At 42.5% G+C, this 22,988-nt stretch overlaps 1 protein-coding gene across 1 annotated transcript in view; it reads right to left on the reverse strand.

Annotated features, from left to right (window-relative positions):
• LOC144786057 (cytochrome P450 3A21-like) overlaps positions 1 to 22,988 on the reverse strand; it is a 266,040-nt gene that overhangs the window by 227,707 nt on the left and 15,345 nt on the right. The window lies entirely within an intron of this gene.

The following is a 22,988-nucleotide window of genomic DNA, read 5'->3' on the forward strand; positions in this document are numbered from 1 at the left end:
GACCTTTGCCAATGCGAGGTCGGCTGAGCGGATGTTCCTTTTGGGAGCGTGGAAACTCATTCGGTTGTTGAGGTATTTGGGTCCGATGTTGTTGAGGGATTTGAAGCCCTACAGCGTGGTTAATGTTACTAGCACAGAACACAAAGCACACACCCAGTTTCCGTACAGCATGGTGAATGTAGCTAGCCTAGAACATGAAGCATAAACCCAATTTCTGTACAGTGTGGTGAATGTTGCTAGCACAGAACACAACGCACACACACAGTTTCGGTACAGCATAGTGAATGTTCCCAACAGAGAAAACAAAGCACACATCCACTTTCTGCACAGCATCATGAATGTAGCAAGACCAGAACACGAAGCACACACCCAGTTTCTGCACAGCTTGGTGAATGTTGCTAGCACAAAGCACACATCCGGTTTCTGCACAGCAGCGTGAATGTAGCTAGAACAGAACACAAAGCACACACCCAGTTTCTGCACAGCATGGTGAATGTAGCTAGAGCAGAACACAAAGCACATGCCCAGTTTCTGCACAGCATGGTGAATGTAGCTAGAACAGAACACGAAACACAGGCCCAGTTTCTGTACAGCATGGTGAATGTTCCGAACACAGAACACAAAGCACACACCCAGTTTCTGTAAAGCATGGTGAATGTTGCTAGCACTGAACACAAAGCACACACCCAGTTTCTGCACAGCATGGTGAATGTATCTAGAACAGAACATGAAACACAGGCCCAGTTTCTGCACAGCATGGTGAATGTTCCCAACACAGAACACAAAGCACACATCCAGGTTCTGCAAAGCATCGTGAATGTAGCTAGAACAGAACACGAAGCACATACCCAGTTTCTGCACAGCTTGGTGAATGTTGCTAGCACAAAGCACACGTCCGGTTTCTGCACAGCATCATGAATGTAGCTAGAACAGAACACGAAGCCCACACCCAGTTTCTGCACAGCATGGTGAAAGTAGCTAGAACAGAACACGAAGCACTATCCCAGTTTCTGCACAGCATGGTGAATGTAGCTAGAACAGAACACGAAGTACACACCCAGTTTCTGCACAGCTTGGTGAATGTTGCTAGCACAAAGCACAAAGCACACATCCGGTTTCTGCAGACCATTGTGAATGTACTTAGAACAAAAAACGAAGCACACACCCAGTTTCTGCACAGCATGGTGAATGTAGCTAGAACAGAACATGGAGCACAGGCCCAGTTTCTGCACAGCTTGGTGAATGTTGCAAGCACAAACCATGAAGCACATATCTGGTTTCTGTACAGCATGGTGAATGTAGCTAGAACAGAACACAAAGCACACACCCAGTTGCTGCACAGCATGGTGAATGTTGCTAGCACAAAGCACAAAGCACACATCCGGTTTCTGCACAGCATTGTGAATGTAGTTAGAAAAGAACACGAAGCATATACCCAACTGCACAGCTTGGTGAATGTTGCTAGCACAAAGCACAAAGCACACATCCGGTTTCTGCACAGCATTGTGAATGTAGCTAGAACAGGACACGGAGCACAGGCCCAGTTTCTGCACAGCTTGGTGAATGTTGCAAGCACAAAGCATGAAGCACACATCCGGTTTCTGTACAGCATGGTGAATGTAGCTAGAACAGAACACAAAGCACACACCCAGTTTCTGCACAGCATGGTGAATGTTGCTAGCACAAAGAACAAAGCACACATCTGGTTTCTGCACAGCATTGTGAATGTAGTTAGGACAGAACACGAAGCACACACCCAGTTTTTGCACAGCAAGTGGATGTAGCTAGAACAGAACACTAAGCACATGCTCAGGTTCTGCACAGCATGGTGAATGTAGCTAGAACAGAACACGGAGCACAGGCCCAGTTTCTGCACATTGCAAGCACATAGCATGAAGCACACACCCAGTTTCTGTACAGCATGGTGAATGTAGCTAGAAAAGAACACGAAATACACACCCCATTTCTGCACAGCATGGGGAATGTAGCTAGAACAGAACACGAAACACAGGCCCAGTTTCTGGAGCATGGTGAATGTTCCCAACACAGAACACAAAGCACACAACCAGTTTCTGTACAGCATGGTGAATGTTCCCAACACAGAACACAAAGCACACACCCAGTTTCTGTACAGCATGGGAAATGTTCCCAAAACAGAACACACAGCACACACACAGTTTCTGCACAGTATGGTGAATGTAGCTAGAACAGAACACAAAGCATACACCCAGTTTCTGTACACCTTGGTGAATGTTGCTAGCACAAAGCACAAAGCACACATCCGGTTTCATTGGTGCCCTGATGGTGTTTAAGTCATATACTTGGAGTAGGCGTAACGAAAACAGAAAAATACGCTAACCATCGGTAACCCAACAACCAAGTCTAAGGGAGATTATGCGTGTGTAATAAACATAAAGTGAAGGCTTTTTTCATCACCTGCAAAAAGTGGGTGCTTGGTTTAACGTCTGAAAATGGGGAAACATATAATTCGCATTTAATGTTACATTTGCAGTTTTATCACAATTTTTGGTTGAAGTAACTCAACTACCAATTAGTAGTATTACCACAAAGGATTAAGGAAACTCCATATAAGCAGTCAATAAAATATTTTTTCTCATTGAGCCACATTGGTTAAACACAGGTCTCTACAGTTGTAAATTGTGCAAATTCACAAAAATGTTGCATTCTAAAAGCTCGTAGGTGCTTGCAATTTAGGAGATATGCTGCCAACCATGTAACTTGGCTCAGGTTTGCACATTTGCCCGGTTTTTGGGGTGTTGTGGGTGTAATTTGGCCTAAATGTGTTTCATTTCATCAAGCACTGGCAAAGCCAATAGGCGTGGCGTTAATGTACTAATGCATCATGCAACATCATGACAAGTAGCAGAGAGAGCAGGTACATCGCTCTCTCTCTTTTATAACTGGCTATTTGCATCATATTTCTAATGTTGCATAGATTTATGTGAGTATGTGTGTGTTGGTGAGCCCATGTGTTTATTCTACGTGGGTGTTTTGTGGCGGTTTGTATCACAGTGTAGGATGGATGTGTGTGTGTTTGGGCAGATTGTATGTCTTCGATCACATTACTTTTTTTTACCATTTTTATATAATGTTAATGTTAATGTTAATGTTAGTATGTATTTATAAGCGCTCGTACGCCCGGAGGCTTCATGGCGCTGTCGGAGGGAACAAAAGCACAGGTCACAGTGGAAGGGGAGCAACTCAGCAATGCGCCAGGGTAAAAAGCCAAGTTTTCAAAGATTGTCTAAAACTGAGGATGTCATCAGTCAGTTTCAGGCGAAGGGGGAGAGAGTTCCAGAAGCCAGCCGCAAGATGGTCAAAACAGCTGCCTCCAAGACGTTTCCTCTTATAGGGTGGAACAGTTAGAAGAAGTTTATGAATAGACCGGAGATTGCGGGAAGGGGTGTATCTCTTAAACATGTCTCTGATAAAAAGAGGACCAGAGTCATGCAGAGATTTGAATAAAATGCACCCTATTTTGAAGGCCACGCGCTGCTCCACAGGCAGCCAGTGTAGCTGTTTCAAACCAGATCTGACAGACTGCCTTTTGGAGAGATTCAGGAGAAGTCTGGCAGCCTGGTTCTGAACAAGCTGGAGGCGTTTAAGCTCTCCAACTTGGATTCCAAAATAGAGACTGTTGGAAAAGTCTAATCTTGACAGAACCAGGGAGATGACGATCTGGGTGAGGGCTGCTGGGGAAAAGAAGCAGGCGATTTTCTTAATTTTCTTCAGCTGGAAGAAACTAGCTGAGACAACGGCTCCTACTTGTTTTTTAAGAGAGAGGTCCTCACTAATGTGTATTCCCAAGCTCTTGACCGAGGAAGACTTAGATGGGGGAGCTCCCATACTGGGAGGCCAGAAACTAGGGTTCCAGCTAAGAGCACTCTTTCCCGGCAAGACCAATTCGGTCGGTAATGCAATTTCCACCCGAAGGTATTGGAGCCATTCACATAAGCACCATTTAAATTACTCATGGTCACATTATTAAAACACTAAAGACAAGTACAATTGTGTGATTGTACATGATCGGTGATCTAATCTGTATTGGTAAGTGGAAGTCCGGGACTGAAATCCCCTAAAGTCTGCTTCGACCATATTCATGGTCGTGAGGGCGCATTCCCATTACCTCTCCTTTGTTCCTCTCATTATGAAATGAGGCATTCGTGCCTAGTGCAGGCAGTATATTGTATACAATACTACATAGAGTAGGCTTTGCGATAGCCCATGCCCATGATTAGATGGTTTGATTGTTAATCTCTGTTCCCTGCTCCTTTCCAGTATTTGTCAAAAGCTTGTTTACTCTTGCTTTTGATTGGCTACGGTTTATCTTATCTCGGCAGTGCTGACATGTACTTATTTCACTTTTAGCTGTTCTTTACATAACACAATGGACTTCAGCACCTGCTTAACTGGGAGTGTTTTGGACTAAAAGGATTTTGTCCCTGGGTCCAGGGGGCCTGGCCACAAAGGTCATGAATGAGTTTACCAGAGTACTCCATGTCATCAATGAGGTGGTGTGCCGGTCCTGGGTTTTAGTTAAAAAACTATAGCTTAAGAGGGGTTGCTCTATTTCCTTTCAGTTTATCCACTTGAACTAACACGTCTGAAAACTAATTTGCAAAAGAAAAACCCACGACTGCAGCATTTGGAACTTAATGAAATGGGGTCTTCTGAAACTACACTTACCAGACTGTAAGAAAAGATTCTACATTGATTGTCTGCAAGAACAGTACAATGCGATGCACAAAAGTCTTTAAAAGAGGGATAATGTTTACGAGATGTTTGCTGTGTGTCTCAGAAGGCTGTCACAGGTATGCCTAAGGGCAAGTTTGTGATGCAACTGTCATTATCCAAGAGGCCTGCTCCTCATTTAATCAACCACAGTAGGATAAAAGGCTGAGCCTCTCACTAGGATACGAACCATGGCAAGTCAGTTTACACACACACATCACTGTAGCTGACGTATTAGCCTACTCAGCTACCATATGAAACCAAAAAAGGCATTAAATGCAAGGAGTAATATCTGTTGAGAACTCAAAGTAATTTACCAAGAAACTTCAGAAGAACATTTGCAAAAGTGAATAATGGATGACGCAAGCGCTGGTGCGCAGTGATGGTGCAAGGAGGGAGGGGTGTGTGGAGGAGGGAATACGAAGTTCCTGCTTCTTAAAGGCCCAAATGAATGAGTAACAATATATCCTGAACACGTATCTAGTTGGTGAAGTAATTGTTAGTGCTTTAGAAAATAGGGCATATGAAATACTAGCTTTGATTTTATTGTTGGTTAATAATACCAACAGATTTTATGACAGCCAGCACAGGTTCTCACTGGTCCCACACAGCTTGGGTTACTGTAGCTGACCACGCCTTCTTTTCACTTACCAAACTGGTAGTAATAGCAGCAATAATACAGCACCTGACAAGACACAGCAAGCATTGGCAAACCCAATCAGACTCGACAATGCAAGATCTATTGACGTTGTCAATGACAATGTGTTTCAGCATTGTATGGTCAGAAGCTAAGTGTTCCCCAGGCAGATGTTGCACCTAAACGCCCGCAACTGATGCACCATTACTTCTTTGTGTAATCACTGGCATACATGAACAAGGTATCCCAAATTAAATTTACTATTTGGTAGAGAGCAAAACACAATATGAAATGTGTCAAATCCCTTTAACAAGTTTTGCCAAAATTACCTAATAAAATCATGATACTTATTTTGCTTACATCTCAGGAGCAGAGGATACTGTCTGCCTTAGTGCAATTCATACTTATGACTTACATGTTACAAATGCATGCAGGCTGCAGGCACTCAACCCTCTGAGCTATCCAACTGGCTAGAAGTATCCCAACCAACAATCATCAAAATGCAGAAATCCCTGCATGCGTTGATTCAAATTCAGGAATCCTTTATTAAATCTATTTTCTCTTCCTACTACATGATGTTTTGTAGGTCACTGTTGTGTCTATCTGGTTTGACATAAACTTGGTATAGTCTGACCATACCTCCCTTCCAGTCAGTGAATTGGATTTACAACCACCACCTAGATGTCAAGCCCATTGCAAGAAAGTAGTAAGCCAGCTCATTAGGCCACTGTACTGTTATCACTGGGTCACATGGCCAGATCGTAGCAGGGCCAACTTGGCCTTTGGAAGTTCTGAGGTTGATAAAATGAATACTGTAAATTTGTGTAGCTGTAACAAATTCTTGCAGTACTTAAATATGTCTCCCTTAAAGTGTTATGTATTAGCAGCAGCGTAGCATGGGTTGCCAGTGCCCGGGGCAAGGCGAGTATCCTTCCATTTTTCTTTTAAAAAGTTGTGCCCCTATTAAAAGGTGCACCCCTAAACATGCCCCTAAGAATTCTGCCCTGAGGGCAACCACCCCTTCAGCCCCGCCCAAGCTACGCCACTGTGTTTTAGTATTGTTTCTTTTTTTTTTACTACTGTTGGTATCTTGGATCGCACAGTAGGGCTTACCGGCTGTGCACATGCAAAGTACCTCTATGGTACCCCTGGTAGGTTGCAGTTTCAAAATCTGAGTAATGTGAATTTACTTTGGTGCTGACATCAACATTTACCAGACCTACATCTCAAAGGGGGGGGGGTGCCGTCTGTTGAAAATACCTTTGTTTATTTTATCTTGCAATAATCCTTTTACTGATCATTTTCTTTTCATCTGTAATTCTGCAACATAACTAACCTTGTGCTTACTAATGTGCTGTATTCAAAACTCTTACTATACAGATGCACTCCAGCACCAAAGAGTGCAGTTTGTGGCATGAGGCCATACAGTGAATTGAAATAAGCCCTTCTCGCAGCCAGTTTTATTAGTAATCAGTGAGCCTGTATGATGTGTTTCTGTTTTTTGTAACTATCTCATGGGTGGGGAGGGGGATGAGAATGAGTGCGTGAAGGGCAGCTGAAACGAAGCGGCCACGTGACCTTGCAAGGCAATGGAGCCCATGGAGGGGTTTGCTAACTTTTTTGATCTCTTCCTGCAAATGCTCTGCTGGTAATTGAAAAACATGCAGTGGCTTGAAAAGCAAGATAAGAACATGATGTACAGGCCTGCTCCATTACAGTCGGAGAAGCACAGGGCAAGCAGCCACAGGGGAGCGAAAGGGAGCAAGCGACAGTGGGAGGAGGGTGATTGGGGGACAGGATAAGAAAAAATGCGGCATGGGGGAGAGCAGTATCATGACAGCCGGAGAATCACAGTGAAAGCAGATATGGGGGTGCAAGATGGAGAAAGTGACGGAGGCAGGAGGGTGATTGGGAGACAGTTCATGAAATGAGATAAAAAAGTGAATTACAGGTCTGTTTACAGAATCGGTGCGGCACTCGGAGCGAGTGAAAACATGACCACTCCTGAGGTGGGCTCTTAAACAAAGCAAAAATTAGCTCCTAAAATGGTGATTAAATGGGAGGAGTGGATGTATAGTAGTAATTTGTCCATGCTCTCAGGGAGGTCTAAATACAGGAAATAGCATGACGCATGCATAAAATGGACAAATGGGGAAAAGATTAGGAGACTGGGCTGAAGACCACAAAGTATATACAACATGTCTCTTTCAAGACAGTGCATGGGCTGTCTAGAGCCAAGACCTAAAAAGGAGCACCCTGGCGCTAAGACAAAAAGCAAAGAGAGCCATGAGTTAAGGCGAGAATATTCTATCCAGTTATTCAGTTTTTTCTGAACAAAGTGACAATTTGGATTAAAGCGGATCCAAAGAGGATTCTAGAGAGTGACCACCAGATAGGAGATAGAGGACCCAATAACAAAAAAATTTGACTGGTGTTACTATATGACTTGGTGGTAAGTTAAGGCAGAGCTTGGTGCAAATAACTTTTACATCCTTAGTATGAAGCAGGTTTCTGGAGGTGGTAATCTGCAGTAAGAGTGTTAGTACATATTTGTTGTGTGGCATTTTACTGCTGTGACGATGGGTTCTGTTGGTTTTTTGTGCTGCTGCGATTTTGTTCTGTTTTATTCCAATGTGATGTAGCTGTATTACAATACTGTTGTTGTTGTGCTGCCTTCTGTTTGGACTGTTTTGCTGTGTTGTGCCCTATTAGATTTTAATTGAGTTGTCGTGTTGTGTATGTCATTGTGTAATGTTCTGCTGCCTACTTCAGATGTCAACAAAGGATGCTACATTTTCAGCCAAGAGCATCACAGGAATTTAAAGTTCCTCTGACTACAATAATTTACTATTATCAAAAGTGGTGAAATACCAGTGCTCCAGCTCGGCAATTACTTTAGACACCACTTAGCCCAAAACTGTGACAGACACCTGCATTAAAATATCATTTAAAGGACTCAATTTATGACACAGGGTCAAACAGATGATAAATAATGGGTTTTGAAAGGACTGCGGGAGAAAAGCCTTTGTTGGATAAATAAAGGGCCAGCTTTGTAAAAGATTTGGTGCAGATACAAAGCTCCATGAAAAAGGAACCCTTGGCTCCTGCGAGCCAGTTAACAGCAACAAGATGCCACCTGTGACACCCCGAGCACCATTCAGACACTTCAGTCCAATATTTTGGTTTACAGCATCCTTTTGCTGTTCCAAGAGGAGTTTTTGCACAGAAATAATTGATATGCAAGCATCTGGCATTCCATATTTTCACATCCATAAAATGCCTGCTTCTTTGCCTCATAAGGAGCAGGTGGGGGCGTTTAGTTTGGTCCCACTTAGATGATGTTTAATTAATGATAATTGCTTGCCATCACAGTGGCCCTTCTGTAACATTTATCTGACCCCATGCGAGGGTTACAGGATTGCCTTAATTGCCCCATCCAAAGCTATTTTATAACGATTAGAGATTGCAAACAGTTCTCAGATGCAAGTACCTTCACCTCATACTTCTCAGTATTATACTTTGAGATGTGCAGGGTACCCTTAAACTACTACAATAGGTGCCTTACCACCCTAAATTGTCTTAAAATGCATGCTATCTGTGACCGACAATATAATTGCACTACAGCTTCACTAATCTTTTCTGTGTGCTCAGTTTCTTCACCATGGCTAGAGTTTGTGCAAATAATGCATGTCTACTGGCAGCCCTCAGTCTGACTTTTATTGACTTTGTTCCTTGAATACTGCTCTAAATGACTGGTCCCACTCAATATACTGCCCTACATTTCTCTAGTCCTCCTCAAAGTACTGCCATGCATGACTCTGGTCCTCCTTAAGATACTGCCCACAATAACAGTGGCCATTCTCATGATTCTGCCTAGCATGTCTCTGGTCCTCTTCCTGATTGTCCTTGCAAGTGAGTTGCAGAATCCTTACTAGATATAACTGCTACATTTCCTGTGTCACATGTTCAGCTACTATTCTGAAACAGCGAAGCAGTCATTTTGTACACAGTCTATTAATATGCCTTCTCTGCACTTCTCTTGCATTGCAATGGAAGCAGTGCTTGTCTTTGGCATTGCAAGAATATCAGGTTCTACTCCAATTAGTAGTTTTACAGGAGTTTAACTTTTACTTTTACATAGGCTGAGTACATTGTATTACTATCATGTCCCCAAAAAGGCCTTCAAAAGTTGTTACAAGCTTAAGGCATCATCTGACAAGGTGACAAGTGGATTACACAGTGGAAAAAAATTATTTAAAAAAATCTTACTTGCAGGCTCGCCGTTGGCTCTCGGTCCTCTTCGGTCGATTCCAGGAGCAGGAACCAGGAAGCACTCATGCTCCCACACTCCCCTAGCCAATCCTGATGCTGCATACAGCATCATTGTAATTGGTCTGAGTGCTGTGGTTCGGGGGCTCAGAGAGGGACTAGGAAGCTGTCCATGTTCTCCACCCAGGGTGTGCAATACAGCTGGTGGAGAACATGCAAAGTGTGCATGACTGTTTCCCCCAGCCCAAGACAGCCAACCAAACTGTAAAGCGCACTTAGTGTGTGCTCACCACTTCTTCACCTGGCCCTGACTCTAGCCATCCCAGCCCCACCCTGCTCTGCACCTAAGCAGGAACAAAAAAAGAAATTGATAATAACATTGCGTTATTATCATTTTTTTTCCTTTTTAAACTGTTCGCTGAGCAGTGGGGCGACGCTCCAGCGCCTTAGCGAATGAGCCGCAGCAGCACATGGCAGAGGAGATGCATTGATTCAGCTGGATCCACAGAGGCTGGCAAAGCACTTTTAAGCCGAATTCAAAGGGTCCAGGACTGGGATGGCACCACTTGACAGGGTAAACTCACAGATGGGAGAGTCCATGAGCAGTTGCAACATTATTGAAAGCCTGTTGTGCCCCTGAGATTTCAGATCAAGGAGGCCAGTCAACTAGACCCTTGCAGTCACTCTGAGGTTCTGGGTTTAAGAGATGCAGTTCCAGTCCTTCTCACCCAGGCAGAAGAGCTGAGGTCCAGCATTTATACCCAGTTGTGCCTTTGAGGTTGTGAGAAGCTTCTAGAGATATGCCTTTGAAGTGCCCAGATGCCCTGCCTACCTGCTATTGCTCCAGACTAATTACAGGGGGTATGAAGACCTTTGCATGTAGCCAGGACACAGCTTATTCAAGTGCAAGTGGGGCAGGGCCCAGCTCCTCCCTCCCATCCTTCCAGTGATGGCTAATATAAGCCCCCCATTGTGTGTCGCTGTCTAGGAGGAATACACAAAGCCTATCAACTACATCCAGTCATGTCACCCAGGCCAGGCTGCAGACACCAAAAATGCCTAAGGCAGGAATATTTCAGCTTTCTAAATGTGGTATTTTCAAAATTGTAATTTAAAGTCCGACTTCACTATAAGTTAGGGTTTTTTAAATATAAAACCAAAGACATCAAACATTAAATGGTTACCTGCCCCCATTTGGAAATTACAGCTTATTAAATGTAATAAGGTAACTCCAATGCTATCCAATGAGAGAGGCACACCTTGCAGTAGTGGAAAACACAGTTAAGAGATTTTCACTACCAGGACATGTAAAACTTAAAGGTACATGTCCTACTTTTTAAATACATTGAACCCTGTCCTCTGAGCTGGGAAATAAGGTTTTGGGCCTAGAAAAAGGTTTATTTTGCCAGGTCGAAATGGCAGTTAACATCTGCACACACATAGGCTGCAATCATGTATAAGGTGCTACTTAAGTGGGTGGCACAATCAGCACTGCAGGCCCACTAGTAACATTTAATTTACAGGCCCAAGGTGCAGGTATTGCCACTTTACTATGGACATACAAGTACATTAAATATGTTTTAAAGAAAGAGAACAAGCACTTTAGCCCTGGGTGGCAGTGGTAAAGTGTACAGAGTCCTAAGGCCAGCAACAATGACGTTCACAAAACAGGAGGTCTGAAGGCAAAAAGTGAGGGGGAAAGCCATGCAAATGATGCCAGGTCTAATACTATTTCTTCTACCTCACAATCAAAGATTCTTTTGGACTCAGGTCTTCTGACTTCTTTTATTTTAGCCAACTAGTCAGAATTACTATTACAAACTGAGTACCCGGCCTTACTGATCAGCTCGGATCTTAAAAGAACTATAACTATACAAGGTCACACGCTGAAAACAAATCATCACCCATCCCTTTTTAAATGTATTTGATCAATATCTACTAGCCCCAGTTTCAAATGTAATGACATTGAGCAAGAGCAGTTAAAAAGACTGTAGGCAAAAACATGACATTACTTTTTGCATCATTTGAAAACAGCAGAAAATAGGCTGGTTCATTGTGTAGTTGGGAAATGTTATTTATGTTTGCACTGCCTTATATTGAATCTAACTTAGAATCAACTGTTTAATGCAAACGTTCTTTTGTTACATCTTCTTTATTCCACTATACTCCCAGTTTGAGCGAGTGTGGTTTCCTAGAAAGAGTAATAAACAAGTTGCCCAATTTGCACAAAGTATACAAAAACTATTGAACATATAACATATTTTTGTCCCAGATTTATTACAAAAAGACTAAGATTACGTCAACATATTTTTAAATAAAGCAACCAAACTCGTCAACACTAGTCAGTATGGTTCACAATTTGGTGGGTCAGCTATGGTTCTAGAATCCCTTTTTTCCCATTTGTCATCAATGTAACGAAAAAAAGTGTGCTCCTCCATCGTTGCTAACGCTTAGAAATCCTTCCTCCTCTGAAGAGACATTGCCAATTGTTCTGTCATTTGTTTCTCTAGAAAATGCAGGAGTGCCAATGGGGGATGTTGCTAGAGAATAGAGAGTACTTAATGGGGAAAGTTAATGGTGGGGCATGCTAATACAACCACAATCCCATAAAAGATTGAGTCTTCTACTATTCACAGACTGCACTTCTAAAGTTACTACAACACTAAGGGTGTAGACCTAGGCTCATATATACTCCAGTCCAAGCCTTTGAGAAAGTCAAATAGAACACATGACCAATCACTGGTACAGCAACACACTCCTATAGAAAACAGTAGAGGCAGGGAAATAAATTAACACCCGACAGGATCTGATGTTTAATTAATAATGATTTGGGACATTTACATTGTAATTAAATTATATATGTATATATATATATAAATAAATATATATATATATATATATATATTTATATTTATATTTAAAATCTATTTTGTTATTTTGAAATGTAATAAAAAATGTGACCTTTAAAAAATGGAAAATAATTTAAATTAAGTCATTACATATTAAAATGTCTATCAAATAAAAATACAAATGTTGGTGAGGATGAGACTTTTTATAATTAATATATAAAAGTATTTGTAAATTAAATCTGTATATTTAAAATAATGATTGAATACCCGTTTAATATGATGAGTTAGTGTGCTCTGTTAAACCTTTTACTATATTCTTTCTAGGTTAATAATTCATATTCAAAATTAATGTACATTTATATTATATATATATATATATATATATATATATATATATATATATATATATATATATATATATACATATATATATATATATATATATATATATATATATATACATATATATATATATATATACATATATATATATATATATATATATATATATATATATATATATATATATATATATATATATATATATATATATATATATATATATATATATATATATATATATATCCACACTAATATAATAAAGAGAGAGCCCAAACCTCTGAGGCGGGTAATCTCAGGAACCACAGCACCAATCAGAACAGCCAATACAGCGTTGGAAAGGGCAGTTGCAGCAGAAGGACGACGCCCACCATATACATTTAAAAGGTAAAAGAACCGTGCCAGCAAAGTAGTTCCTTGTGGGCGTGTTTGCGTTGTGCTGTGGGCGTGTGCTGGGGGCGTGACAAACGCTGGGGGCGTGTGGTACGTTCCGCCCTTCATGCCATGTCTCATATCGTGTACTAATCCCACCCTGCTCCCTTTAAATACCCCTGCACCCCATAATCATAACCCACCCATACTCCTTAAAATACCCCAACACCCTTAAACACTAACCCATCTTAACCCTATCAATATACCCTGTACCCCAAAACCCAAACCTATCCCTAAACCCTAAAAATACCCCTGTACCCCAAAACCCAAACCTATCCCTGAACCCTATAAATACCCCTGTACCTCAAACCTCAAACCTACCCCGGAACCCTAAAAATACCCCTGTACCCCAAAACCCAAACCTAGCCCTGAACCCTAAAAATACCACTGTACCCCAAAACCCAAACCTACCCCTGAATCCTAAAATACCCCTGTACCCCAAAACCCAAACCTAGCCCTGAACCCTTAAAATACCCCTGTACCCCAAATCCCAAACCTACCCCTGAACCCTAAAAATACCCCTGTACCCCAAAACCCAAACCTAGCCCTGAACCCAAAAAATATCCCTGTACCCCAAAACCAAAACCTAGCCCTTAACCCTTAAAATACCCCTGTACCCCAAAACTGAAACCTAGCCCTGAACCCTAAAAATACCCCTGTACCCCAAAACCCATAAATATCCCTAAACCCTAAAACTACCCCTGTACCCCATAATCCAAAACTATATCTGAACCCTTAAAAAACCCAAACACCCCAAAACATATACCTCAGTACCCCAAAACATACACCCCTATACCCATACTTACCTTATCCAAACATAAAAAAACATGCTTTTACCATTCATGCATTTACAACGAATTTCGTTGTAAATGTATGCGTGGTAAAAGCATATAAAATGTAATAATGGCATTGCGGAGTCATGGTACTTTCGTAATGAAAGTATGCGGAGTGATGGTATGCGGAAAGAAAGTTGCGGAATAATGGGTGTTTACCCTCCTACGGTAAGTACATTGGTGGCACGGCGGCCCACATCTCCAGCAACATACTCATATTTTTTCACCACCCATTTGAAAAATGCACAGGTCTCTCTCATTGAAGGCCAGCACCGACATACACTTTCAGACACACCTCCCGCCACAAGTTCTAGAATTGCGAACTTTAGAGCTGGGGAGCTACGTTCGAATCTCGGCATCACCTCAACGTCCTGTGATTCTAGGCAAATCGCTTTGTCTCCCCGTGCCTACCACAAATAAATGAGTTCTTCAGTAATGTAAATTGCGCTCATGCCATGTTGTCGAGTTCGCGCTATATAATATTGCAAGGAAAAATAAAGTAGGGAAACTCGAGTTCACACACTACTGAACGCGCACTCTTAAGTGCATCAGCAGTGCACTGTGAATCGGAGCGTTTCACAGGCCTGTCACAGATATGAAATGCTATCAAAACGAAATCCTACAAAACAATATACTACTGGCTGGCAGCAATTTATACCCGGACAACGTCGGGACGGGCTGCTCGTATATATATATATATGTATATATACATATATATATATATATATATATATATATATATATATATATATATATATATATATTCACTGAAAAAACCATAGGTTATAGACCATATATAGTTAGGAATTTGCATTTACAAAACCTTGAAAATTCACTGAAAAAACCATAGGTTAGAGACCATATATAGTTAGCTGGACATTTTATTGACATAAAACCAATGAAATTCCATATATAGTTAGTTGCACTAACTATATATCGCGCACCCGCAATCCACTGCTGATGATGTCACATATTACATCATTCATGACATGGTCAGTGACATCACTGATGACATCTCAAATGACATCACTGATGACATCACTGATGACATCTCAAATGACATCACTGAGGACATCATCTGGTGTCTGTGTGTTTTTGTAAAGTTTAAATATGTTTTACATATTGAAGAATGAGTGGATGTATGGAAGACTGAGTGTGTGTGTGGCTGGCTGGGAGGTGTGTGACTCTGTGCATATCAATGTGTACTTGTATCAGTGATTGTATAAGAGAGTAAGTATGTGTTAGTATATGTGTGAAAAGTATGGTGTTCTGTGTTTAACTGTATAGATGAGGAAATCGAAGTGTGATTGATTCTTCACAGGACTGACTAGGTGTATGAGTGCATATGATAGTGTTGTAATAATGAGTGACTGTATGTATGAGTGATTGTATGGGTGAATGAGTGAATGTGTGTGTAGACGTAGGAATCAGTGAGTGCGTATGTAGTAACTGGTATTGGTGTGTCATGATGTCATCAGTGATGTCATTTGAAATGTCATCAGTGATGTCATTTGAGATGTCATCAGTGATGTCATCAGTGATGTCACTGAAGTATGGTGTTCTGTGTTTAACTGTATAGTTGAGGAAATGGAAGTGTGATTGATTCTTTACAGGACTGACTAGGTGTGTGAGTAACTCCATGGATGAGTGGCAGTGTGTGAGTGTCTGCATAGGTGTATGAGTGCATATGATAGTGTTGTAATAATGAGTGACTGTATGTATGAGTGATTGTATGGGTGAATGAGTGAATGTGTGTGTAGACGTAGGAATCAGTGAGTGCGTATGTAGTAACTGGTATTGGTGTGTCATGATGTCATCAGTGATGTCATTTGAGATGTCATCAGTGATGTCATCAGTGATGTCATTTGAGATGTCATCAGTGATTTCATCAGTGATGTCACTGACCATGTCATGAATGATGTAATATGTGACATCATCAGCAGTGGATTGCGGGTGCGCGATATATAGTTAGTGCAACTAACTATATATGGAATTTCATTGGTTTTATGTCAATAAAATGTCCAGCTAACTATATATGGTCTCTAACCTATGGTTTTTTCAGTGAATTTTCAAGGTTTTGTAAATGCAAATTCCTAACTATATATGGTCTATAACCTATGGTTGTTTCAGTGAATTTCATTGGTTTTTTAAAAGCTAATATCTATAGCTGTAAAATATATTCTTTATTACGTGACGTATCACGTAGCCACGTGAGACGCCTCATGACGCGTCGCATAACCGTGACGTATCGGCTCTGCAGCGCAAACAAAACCCGTAACGTAAGCGTGCCGGAGCACGCTTACAGATATATGTATTTTTTTTAACCTTAATTAGACAAAATCCACACGTGCACATATCTTGAGGCCTTGCAAAGGCACATCAAACAAACAGTCCCTACAATTTTGCCAAGTTTGCTGGAAATCTATTCCCTTAATTTTTTTTTTACTGTTTCTCTTGGTTTTCCCCTTGTTACGCTTACCGGGACGCTACCCGGTACGCGAACCGGACGCTCCAAAAACACAAGATGGCGGACTCCCGTTACGCTGCCGGTTAGCTGCCCGGTTCGCGTACCGGGAAGCGCCTCTACTGCGAAAAATCGCGGGGGACTTTAATATCCCCCTCATCAATCCTAGGGGGTCAGGAGGGGTTTACCTTGCCCCCTTTCCTTCATTTCCCCCTTCTTTTTTCACCACATCTTGTCTCTCGAACCTACCGAGAGACAAGATGGCGGCCGCTCCGGACTGTTTACAATGTTGACAGCTACGCTGCCGGTTAGCTGCCCGGTTAGCTGCCCGGTGAGCTGCCTGGTGAGCTGCCCGGTTCGCGTACCGGGACGCGCCTCTACGGCGTAAAATCGCAAAAAACATTTTTTTTTTATTTTTTGCCCCGCGGGGCACTTTAATATCCCCCTCATCAATCCTAGGGGGTCAGGAGTGGTCTACCTTGCCCCCTTTCCTTCATTTCCCCCTTCGTTTTTCACCACATCTTGTCTCTCGATCGTACCGAGAGACAAGATGGCGGCCGCTCCGGACTGTTTAGAATGTTGACAGACACCGGAGAGCCAATCAGCTTCGCTTCGCGAAGTTCCGTTACGCGTCAGGTACGCGAACCGGGGCGCTAACCGGAGCGCTGTCACAGATATATATATTTTTTTAAACGTTAATTTCTCAAAATCCACTGGAGCACATATATTGAGACATAGCAAAGGCACGTCGGGCAAACCATATCTACAATTTTGCCAAGTTTCATGTAAATCTATTCAGCCGTTCGAGCTAAAAGTGAGTCCAACCGCCCTATGGAAAAATGAATGGGGAAAACGCGTTTTGGGACCCCCCTTTTTTCTCGGCCCCCCCTTGACGAAACCCCCCCAAATTTTCAGGGGCTGCTCAAAAACAAAATGTGCCATTTTCCTGAAAATTTCAGCCAATTCCGTCCACAAACGCCAAAGTTATTAGACATAGAATTTTCAGACATCCCATGGAGAAAAAATCCTAACTATATATACCCACTGGCTATCGCCAGTAGGTAATATACATATATAAACATATATAATCTGCATATCTATATAAATATAAATGCATGCATACATATACATATATGCATACATATGCATGTTATTTACATGAAAGTTTTAAAAACACTAATAAAAGCAAAGCTAAAAAGCCACCTCATTACAAACAGAATGGCTTTAACTTAAACGAGGGCGAGATCTATTGCATTTTCAATGCTTGTTTACTTTGGTTCTATCAAGAAGGCATTCAGATGTGTCACACATTTGCCATAAATTCTGAATGTTAGCACTCTAGTTGCTCATTAGATCACTGTAGTAAAGCTAGTGCTCACCAGGGAAGTCTGCTGCTAATCATGGTTTGCAGCCATTTTCCCGCATTTTTTATCCCGCAGACTTTCAGTCCGCATACCATTATCCCGCAAGGTCATTGACCTCGCATACCATTATCCCGCATTTTTTCAAAACGCATGTGCATTTATCGCGCATGCTTTTACAAAGAATTACGTTTTAAAGGCATGTATGGTAAATGCATTTGCGTTGTGAAAACCACGATGACGAGAGAGGTAAGTGGGTTTGTGTTAATTTTTTCGTGGGTTAGTGATTGTGTAGTGTAGTGTAGTGTTGTGTAGTGTAGTGTTGTGTTAGTGTAGTGTAGAGTTTTGGTGGTTGTTTAGTGTAGGGTCATGCTGGGGGTAGTGTTTTAGGGTTTAGGGTTGTGTTGTAGTGTTTGCGTAGTGTAGGGTCATGCTGGGGGTAGTGTTTTAGGGTTTAGGGTAGTGTTGTAGTGTTTGCGTAGTGTAGGGTCATGCTGAGGGTAGTGTTTTAGGGTTTAGGGTTGTGTTGTAGTGTTTGCGTAGTGTAGGGTCATGCTGGGGCTAGTGTTTTAGGGTTTAGGGTAGTGTTGTAGTGTTTGCGTAGTGTAGGGTCATGCTGGGCGTAGTGTTTTAGGGTTTAGGATAGTGTTGTAGTGTTTGCGTAGTGTAGGGTCATGCTGGGGGTAGTGTTTTAGGGTTTTGGGTAGTGTTGTAGTGTTTGCGTAGTGTAGGGTCATGCTGGGGTGTAGTATTTTAGGGTTTAGGGTAGTGTTGTAGTGTTTGCGTAGTGTAGGGTCATGCTGGGGGTAGTGTTTTAGGGTTTTGGGTAGTGTTGTAGTGTTTGCGTAGTGTAGGGTCATGCTGGGGTGTAGTGTTTTAGGGTTTTGGGTAGTGTTGTAGTGTTTGCGTAGTGTAGGGTCATGCTGGGGTGTAGTGTTTTAGGGTTTTGGGTAGTGTTGTAGTGTTTGCGTAGTGTAGGGTCATGCTGGGGGTAGTGTTTTAGGGTTTTGGGTAGTGTTGTAGTGTTTGCGTAGTGTAGGGTCATGCTGGGGGTAGTGTTTTAGGGTTTTGGGTAGTGTTGTAGTGTTTGCGTAGTGTAGGGTCATGCTGGGGGTAGTGTTTTAGGGTTTAGGGTAGTGTTGTAGTGTTTGCGTAGTGTAGGGTCATGCTGGGGGTAGTGTTTTAGGGTTTAGGGTAGTGTTGTAGTGTTTGCGTAGTGTAGGGTCATGCTGGGGGTAGTGTTTTAGGGTTTAGGGTAGTGTTGTAGTGTTTGCGTAGTGTAGGGTCATGCTGGGGGTAGTGTTTTAGGGTTTAGGGTTTAGGGTAGTGTTGTAGTGTTTGCGTAGTGTAGGGTCATGCTGGGGGTAGTGTTTTAGGGTTTAGGGTAGTGTTGTAGTGTTTGCGTAGTGTAGGGTCATGCTGGGGGTAGTGTTTTAGGGTTTAGGGTAGTGTTGTAGTGTTTGCGTAGTGTAGGGTCATGCTGGGGTGTAGTGTTTTAGGGTTTTGGGTAGTGTTGTAGTGTTTGCGTAGTGTAGGGTCATGCTGGGGGTAGTGTTTTAGGGTTTAGGGTAGTGTTGTAGTGTTTGCGTAGTGTAGGGTCATGCTGGGGTGTAGTGTTTTAGGGTTTTGGGTAGTGTTGTAGTGTTTGCGTAGTGTAGGGTCATGCTGGGGGTAGTGTTTTAGGGTTTAGGGTAGTGTTGTAGTGTTTGCGTAGTGTAGGGTCATGCTGGGGGTAGTGTTTTAGGGTTTAGGGTTGTGTTGTAGTGTTTGCGTAGTGTAGGGTCATGCTGGGGGTAGTGTTTTAGGGTTTAGGGTTGTGTTGTAGTGTTTGTGTAGTGTAGGGTCATGCTGGGGGTAGTGTTTTAGGGTTTAGGGTAGTGTTGTAGTGTTTGCGTAGTGTAGGGTCATGCTGGGGTGTAGTGTTTTGGGGTTTTGGGTAGTGTTGTAGTGTTTGCGTAGTGTAGGGTCATGCTGTGAGGTTCCGTGACGATTTAACCCGTGTTTGTAACATAGTCGCAAATACATAATTTTGGTATCAATGAACCGCAAATGATCCATTTAGTATATCCTGGTGTTTTCGCTATGCTACGAGCAAGAGCACTCCTGTTACAAACACATTTCTGTTCTACCCGTGGCATCCATCTTAGAACAAGGAAGCCATTTTGTATTCCTTGCCCTCACATAGTCAATGGACACGCAATGACCTCTTTTTCATTTAAGGACACGTAGGCTTTAGCCGGCAATTCACCTTGCTAGTGACACGTGCACCTTAGGCCAGCAACGCTGTGGCAGCATGACTCGGCAAGAGCTGCCTCCCCAGCCTGAGGCCAGTCCTGCTATACTGGTTCTCGTGTTCGTTGGTCTGATCATGATTAGGCGGCCGAAGCTGGTAGCCGTGCCCATTTACGACCCACAAACATCTCTTATCCTACTTTTCTATCTTCTGCACCTGGCTCTGCTCCTTTCCTTCTGGGCCTTTATTAGGGGGAGGTAACGAAATTTACGATGAGGCGGTCCGGGTCTTGAATGAGAAGTTGACATGGGATTATGATGGAATAGTGGGAACCCCTCGTTCGTAATGTTTTGACATCAGATATTGATGACGATTCCTGTGCAACGCCAAATATTTATTGTTTAAGATACAAAGGTTTTGGAATGTGCTAACATGTAAAGAAATTTGCCTGAAGCCCAATATTCAGTATATAAGGAACAACCCTCTTTGTACAAATTGAACAGGCTCCTAGATACTGCCCATGTGTAGTTTCTGTGACTTCTGTGTCCCTGCAGTAATAAACCTTTGGTCTTTGACGCCACCATCGAGAAGCCCGTGTTTCTGTTCGTTTGTGCACCGAGACAGGTTGAACTCCGGGGTCTTCGGGTGTTGTCCCTGACACCTCTGGACGGAACCAAAAAGTCCAGAACTCCAATTGGCGCCCAACGTGGGGCGACGTCATTCGGTACCGGTCCAAAAGCCTGAAGAGTTCGAGAAGCTTCGTGTGAAGATTTCAGAGGGAGGCGCCCCACTTCATCGATCCCGGCATATCGCAAAAGTGGCCCGACGTTCTCTTCCACGAGGGTTCCCGTTCAGACGGCTGCAGTGGTTCGTTGCCTTGACCGTCGCCCTGTCTTGGACCCGAGGTGCAGTCCTTAGTACGGCGAGACGTGACGGGTTTCTCCTTGGTGACGTCTTCAGTGCCTCAGTTAAGTATTAAGTGGTTGATAGTTGGTTACTTCGTAAGGGTTGTTTCTGTTTTGCTAATCCTTTTAGTTCTTGGTTTGGTTCGGTTTTATAAGATTGTCGCTGGTTATTCTGGTTACGATAATCATTCAGTTCAGTTCGGGTATCGATACGTTTGTCAGTTCTGGTAGGCCTAAGTTCTTGGTTCAAGTGCGCACCTTTCTTTAATTTGTGTTTCGTCTGTTTTGTGTTCCGGGTTATAAAATGGTAAGTCGGAAAAATTGTATGTTGTCTTGTTTTAGTTGCAACAGTGATTCCCAGTTGGAGGACTCGTGTTTGGTTCCTCCGATTGGAACTCCCCTTTATGATCTATATTGCAAATTTGGTGTGGGCCCTATCTCTTATAACGAGGTATGGATCCACTACACAGAGAAAGATGGTGTCCTTAGTTGGCCACTGCATGGTAGTTTCGAACCTCAAGTTCTTGATAATTTAGAAACGAAATTGTTCAAGAAGAAAGCCCGGCCGGCAATGTTTGATTCTTTCCGTTATTGGCGAAAAGAATCTAAACAGAGAGAAATTAAAAAGTTGAAAAAAGAACAGAAAGAACAAGAGTTGACTTTAGAACAGTCTGCTAAGCAGCTGCAACTCAACGAGTCTGAGAAAGCGATGGAGGTGGCCAATAGAGAGCATAATTTAGCAATAGACAAGTGCTATCCTGCTTTGCCATCAAGTACAGCTAAGATAGTAGAGGACCCTGAAAAGGATCCCCTGTTGTCTTACTTGTTACGATCACCCCCACCGTATGCACAGGGTGCTACGGCTCCACCTATACCGAATGTTCAATTACCGGTTGCTGGACAACCTGGTGTTCCCGTTCCTCTGAATCAAGTTCCTGTACCTCCTGTGGTCAATATTAATGTTCCTTCGGCACCCCCTCTTTCAGGGTTGCCGGCTCCTTTACCTATACCTGTATCGCTCACACCTGCTAGTTCACAAGCTGTTTTGCCCGCTACTCCTACTGTTCCTAATCTATCTGTTCCAACTGCTACTCTATTTACTGCTTCTGCTAATATTATGACTCCACTTTCTGTTCGTCGAAGAATCACTGATTCTGTCTCTAACATTCTATCTCCCTTCTATAAAACTCTGATTAAGACTCCTACCTCTGACTCTGTGCAGAGACGTAGTCAGCTTCCCAGTACTGAAGAGCGAGGAATATTAGATTCCACTGCTCTTAGATGGATTTCGAAAGTTGGAAGATATAATGTACAAGATGTATTAGATACGTTTATGCAATGGAACGAACCGACACAACGATATGTGTTCGATGAAATGTGCTTCCTTCTACGTGAGGAATTGGAAGAGGATGACCCTGAATCAAATCTAGAAGAATTAATTAATGTTCAGAAAGAGTTTGCTGCAGGTATGATAGTTGGACAAAATATAAAAGAAGCGATGGAACTGATTTTAAGTTATAGGATTGACCCATCCCTTCGTTCTCCGAGGGAGTCAGAGAAACGTAGTACGAAACTAAATCGTCAATACCCAATGAGGGAGGTTCCACCAATTTGGCGTGAAGCTGTGCAAGCTAATGTCAACCTTGGTATTGCAGCCGCTCCGGCCCAATTCCAGAGAGTATGGATACATATTCCATGGAAGCGAGCTGAAGTATTAGCAGTGAAACAGGCCTTGCCAGATCCGCGTAAAAATCCTGCAGGGTATTACAAAGAGTTGGCTCAGACAGTTGACGCTTGTGTATTAAATCTAGCTGACATAGATCTGCTATTTGGTAATGTAGTACCGCAACCAATTTGGGCTAAAATTCGTAAAGAGAATCATCCAGTTGCCCTAGGTGGTGATTGGGCAGCTAT

The sequence above is a fragment of the Lissotriton helveticus genome, chromosome 10 (genome assembly GCF_964261635.1).
Source record: "Lissotriton helveticus chromosome 10, aLisHel1.1, whole genome shotgun sequence".
Lineage (NCBI taxonomy): Eukaryota > Metazoa > Chordata > Amphibia > Caudata > Salamandridae > Lissotriton > Lissotriton helveticus.